This window comes from Scardinius erythrophthalmus (genome assembly GCF_964197995.2).
Source record: "Scardinius erythrophthalmus genome assembly, chromosome: 16".
In the NCBI taxonomy this organism is placed as follows: Eukaryota; Metazoa; Chordata; class Actinopteri; order Cypriniformes; family Leuciscidae; genus Scardinius; species Scardinius erythrophthalmus.
Genome location: NC_138236.1, coordinates 38,229,546 through 38,235,436, shown reverse-complemented (window position 1 = coordinate 38,235,436; position 5,891 = coordinate 38,229,546). Strand labels below are relative to the sequence as shown.

Below are 5,891 nucleotides of genomic sequence, written 5' to 3'. Positions count from 1 at the left end.
AATGACAGCTCTCGACCTGTGGAACATGTGGACTCAATAAATCCTTATCTTGAGCAAAATAAGCAAGCTGACATTCAGTACAATCTATATATTTTTTATTTAGAATACATACAAATGTCATTTACGTCTTTTAGTTTGTCAAGATATTTAAAGAATCATTTTTGAAGAATGCGGATGTGCGAACGTGCTCTACTATGTAAGAACGAGTTGATTGAATCTGGAAATAAAGCAAAATATCTGAGAAAAATGAGAAATAATCCTCAGATGCCATGTCCATTATTTATAGCAAAACATCTAGCATTAATTTGATTTCAAACAGATTCATTAAAAGTAGTTCACATCGTACTGTGGTAGTTTAAGCAGCGAGTTACGTCGTTGTTCGGGAAACACACCCAGGGATAGTAGTGACTACCTCTGCACCAGTTCAGTCTGAGGATCCTCCATAGTAGCCGGAGGAGTTCTGGCCAGCTCTTGTAAACAATGTAGGGTTGGACTCTAGGCTGTAGGACAGACACTGATCTCACTCCTTTGACTATCTCCTGAATCTCCTTCCAGCTGCTGTCTCAGGTCAAGCTCTACTGCCGGCAGTTCTGTTGATGAAAGCCTTCTGGTGTTCCAGCTCTTGGTCTCTTGCAGAGTCATTTAGGGTGTTATAGAGGTAGCAATTAATTTTGAATCACATAAGGTGACCACTGCGCTTGTCCTCTAGCAGTTGTTTGGTGAAAGAGTTGCTGATAAGCTTGTTCGCTCTCTGCTCGGCCTCCTGTGCTACTGTCATGAGCTTTGTCCTCAGGATGTTGTGTAGCGCTAGAGGTTGTTTTTCACTTCGCTTGCATTTCAAGGTCCGGAGCACTTGCTGCATTTGTTCTCTACATGACCAAAACCTCTTTAAAGCTGCAGTGAGCGCTGTCGTCGTCTGAAGACGGCCATCTACATCGTCTTTAGTACAGAGATTTATAATTTAGGTTACTTTAAACTACAGTATATAGTAACACTTTATTTTGATAGTCCACTTTAGACATTCTATTTACTATAAGTAACTTTGCAACTACATGTCAGCTAGCAGTCATTAGAGTATTAGTAGACTGTCTGATTAATATCTGCTAACTCTTTATTGTTATGCTCCACAAAATACATTCTACTGACTATAAGTAACTTTGCAACTACGTCAACTTATTCCCTCTAACCCACCAGTCTATTAATACTCTACTAATACTCTAATGAGAGTTAGTAGACATTTAGGTGCAACGTTACTAATGTCAAAAGGGGACCATCAAAATAAAGTTTAACCCTAAAGTGGACTGTTGAAATAAAGTGTAATAAATGTAACTTTTTTTTAAATCAAATATCTTTTGGCCCCGCTTCATGTCATGCCTAAGAACACCCCTAATGTGTGGTAAAGTCAAAGAAGCGCACAGCCTCCCAATCCGACTGCTTTAATAAATCATTAAACTGTCTCTTTGGCATCTAATTATCTCTGAGCTGCAGCCTGATTTCAGCTCCATATCGCATGACAGAAAAACATCTGGTGTTCTCAGAAATGTAAGGACAATAAAGAAACTTTTCCATATATCTAAAATTGATGCCTCCATTTTAACTCTTTCCCCGCCATTGATCATAATTTTCGTAATTTATGAGACAACTCTTCCACGCCATTGACGGAATTTTCCAGCTTTCCATGTGTTTGCTGTTGTACTGTAGGGGAAGCTATTACACATCTTCTGAAAGCATCTTATGATCAAAATACGTGTGAAGAAGAAGCAGAAACAAGCGATATCATATTTAATCACATGCACATGTAAAATAACGCGATCATCAACATTAAACAGCACATACATCAAAACTTCCTAATGTTACTGAATGAAATGTTGATCCAGGACGAGCTTTAGGACTGTGAAGCTTTAGATGTTGACTCGATCTACTTCATCTGTGTTTTGATCATCGTTCTGAATCTGATCTGGATCTTTGACATTTGACACTTGATTTTTCTCAGCTTTTTGCCCAAAATGTTGCTTTTTTTTTGCTTTTTTTAGGAAACTTCATTCAACCCACATTCAAGTGTTGATAAATAAAATAATGCATGAAACTAGAATTTTTCTGTGCAAAGGCAGAGGCTCTGTTCTTTCTTTTGATATATTGCATGTTCAGATATTCATACAACTAAATATTCTGGGGGCCATGAAATTTTAGTAAAAAGTATTAAAGACGCTGGAGGGGAAAGAGTTAAGATAATAACAATTATAGTAGTAATACTAATAATAAACTTTAAAAGTTGCATCTCAAAGCGCTTTACAAGAACATACAAATGTTCATTGAAATAGAGAAAAAAATAGAACCTACATCAAAAAATGTAAGACATATAAAAAATAAGGGTAAATCTTTATAATAACGTTCAGTTGTAAGTCATTCATAAGCAGTTAGTTAATGATGAACTAATAATTTACAAAACATTCATAAATGATTAGCAAGTGGTATGCTAACTTTTTATGTATATTTTGTAAATTCCTTACAAGTCATTTACAAGTGATTAGTTAATGATTAACTAATTATTTACGAAACATGACTATGCGTTCATAAATTATTAATAAGTGATATGTTCATTATTTGATGTATGTTTTGTAGATTCAGTTATAAGTCATTTACAATTGATTAGTTGATAATTAAATAATCATTTACAAAACATGAATATGCATTTCATAAATGTTTAATGAATGATGTTACATTTTTTTTGTATGTTTTGCTCGCATCAGGTGCACAGTGGTTAAAGACTCCATGTGTTTCAGAGAAGACAGCTGTCTATACCCTCACCAGTCAGCACTTACACTGCAGTACACACTACACTACACACTACACACTACACACTACAGAAGACAGCTGTCTATACCCTCACCAGTCAGCACTTACACTGCAGTACACACTACACTACACACTACACACTACAGAAGACAGCTGTCTATACCCTCACGAGTCAGCACTTACACTGCAGTACACACTACACTACACGCTACACTACACACTATAGAAGACAGCTGTCTATACCCTCACCAGTCAGCACTTACACTGCAGTACACACTACACTACACGCTACACTACACACTACAGAAGACAGCTGTCTATACCCTCACCAGTCAGCACTTACACTGCAGTACACACTACACACTACACACTACACACTACAGAAGACAGCTGTCTATACCCTCACCAGTCAGCACTTACACTGCAGTACACACTACACTACACACTACACTACACACTATAGAAGACAGCTGTCTATACCCTCACCAGTCAGCACTTACACTGCAGTACACACTACACTACACACTACACACTACAGAAGACAGCTGTCTATACCCTCACCAGTCAGCACTTACACTGCAGTACACACTACACTACACACTACACTACACACTATAGAAGACAGCTGTCTATACCCTCACCAGTCAGCACTTACACTGCAGTACACACTACACACTACACACTACAGAAGACAGCTGTCTATACCCTCACCAGTCAGCACTTACACTGCAGTACACACTACACTACACACTACACACTACAGAAGACAGCTGTCTATACCCTCACCAGTCAGCACTTACACTGCAGTACACACTACTCTACACACTACACTACACACTACAGAAGACAGCTGTCTATACCCTCACCAGTCAGCACTTACACTGCAGTACACACTACACTACACACTACACACTACAGAAGACAGCTGTCTATACCCTCACCAGTCAGCACTTACACTGCAGTACACACTACACTACACTCTACACTACACACTACAGAAGACAGCTGTCTATACCCTCACCAGTCAGCACTTACACTGCACACACTACACTACACACTACAGAAGACAGCTGTCTATACCCTCACCAGTCAGCACTTACACTGCAGTACACACTACACTACACACTACAGAAGACAGCTGTCTATACCCTCACCAGTCAACACTTACACTGCAGTGCACACTACTAGTCTCTCCCTATGGAGGATCCATTTACCACTCTACAGATAAAGCGTTGTCGGGAAACTCAATTCGCGTATCTACCCCGAAGTGATAAAATAAAATTAAATTCTGTATCTGAAATGTATAAGGACAGACCAGTACTTTGTTTAGGCTTGGTTTGTAGGGAATTCCAAACCTGCGCACATATATTCAAACGCACTTAACTATAGAACCAATTCTTAATGCGCATGTGACCGCCATCAGCGTTTCTCACAGGTTCGCGTTTAAAGTCTGTGTAGAGAGGATGGTGTCGTCTTACCGGCCCCTAATTTAATAACAAATGATTGTTGCGACGGAAGCGAATCAATCAAAACTAACTTTAGCTGGAAAATAACTTTATTAAAGAACCGCTATAAAGCCAAAACAATTTCTGTTACCTTAAATTATATGTTTATCTCTGTAAAGCTGCTTTGAAACAATCTACATTGTTAAAAGCGCTATATATATGAAGATGACTTGACTTGACTTGACTTGACTTGACTTGACACTACACTACACACTACACTACAGAAGACAGCTGTCTATACCCTCACCAGTCAGCACTTTTTTTTATCTTAATTTATATAGCGCAATATATAGCGCAATGTAGATTGTTTCAAAGTGGCTTTACAGAGATAAACGTATAATTTAAGGTAACAGAGATTGTTTTGGCTTTATAGCGGTTCTTTAATAAAGTTATTTTCCAGCTAAAGTTAGTTTTGATTGATTCGCTTCCGTCGCAACAATCATGTGTTATTAAATTAGGGGCTGCTAAGACGACACCATTCTCTCTACACAGACTTTAAACGCGAACCTGTGAGAAACGCTGCACCACTTCAAGAATCAATAAGGCATAAGATCAACGAATCGTATCTACGAATGATGTGTAACACATTTACAAGTGATGAATAGTTTTCACTTTAGATTAGGGGATGCAGAAAGTGTTGTAAATGATTTATTCATGCGTTTACACATCATTGGGCCCTATCTTGCACCCAGCGCAACTGACTTTGTACACCGACGCATGTATCATTCCTATTTTGCACCCGCGCAAAGCGGACTTTTCCCTCCAGAGACGCACGTCGGTAAACTAGGAAATACACTTGCGCTCCCGGGGCGGTTCAGCGCAAAGAGGAGGCGTGTTCCAGCGCAAACGTTCCTTCATGCTATTTTACAGGTTTAGAAACAATTGCGCCACTAACCAGGAAAAAATTGTCTAAAGTCAGTGGCGCGTTGCGCATGTTATTCATATGCTATTTTAAGGGCGCATGCTTGGCCATAATCAATGTAGCGTGAGCACAACGCGCATACACTTTGATTCTCTCATCTACACAGAAGCAGCAGTTTTCATTTTTGCAAATCATACATTATTATGATAGATAGATAGATAGATAGATAGATAGATAGATAGATAGATAGATAGATAGATAGATAGATAGATAGATAGATAGATAGATAGATAGATAGATAGATAGATAGATAGATACATAGATAGATAGATAGATAGATAGATAGATAGATAGATAGATAGATAGATAGATAGATTTTAGATTTTAGATTTGCGCCAGACGCAAGAGTCATTTATCCCGCCGGGAAAATAGCAACAGCGCCCAAGACCCGCCCACAAAGTTACTTGCGCTTTGCGCTTGACACTTGAGTTTCAGATCGTTTAAATAGGGCCCATTGTGTTGAACACTGTTACTTACCTGTTAATAATGATCTGTACGTGTATACAAGGCATTTACAACACTTTCTGCACCCTCTAATTGCTACATACATAAAAAAAAACATAATTTATTAAAGATTTATGAAACGCATATTCATGTTTTGTAAATGATTAGTTAATCATTAAAATCAATTGTAAATGACTTATAACTGAATCTACAAAACATGCATA

General features: G+C 38.2%; 1 protein-coding gene across 1 annotated transcript in view; it reads left to right on the top strand.

Moving 5' to 3' along the window:
- LOC308704148 (NLR family CARD domain-containing protein 3-like) overlaps positions 1-5,367 on the top strand; it is a 1,230,758-nt gene extending 1,225,391 nt beyond the window's left edge. Inside the window, exon 8 of the mRNA XM_081388260.1 lies at positions 4,933-5,367. The gene's annotated coding sequence lies outside the window, so the exon portion shown is untranslated. The remainder of the gene's footprint in view (positions 1-4,932) is intronic.
- The last annotated feature ends 524 nt before the right edge of the window (positions 5,368-5,891 follow it).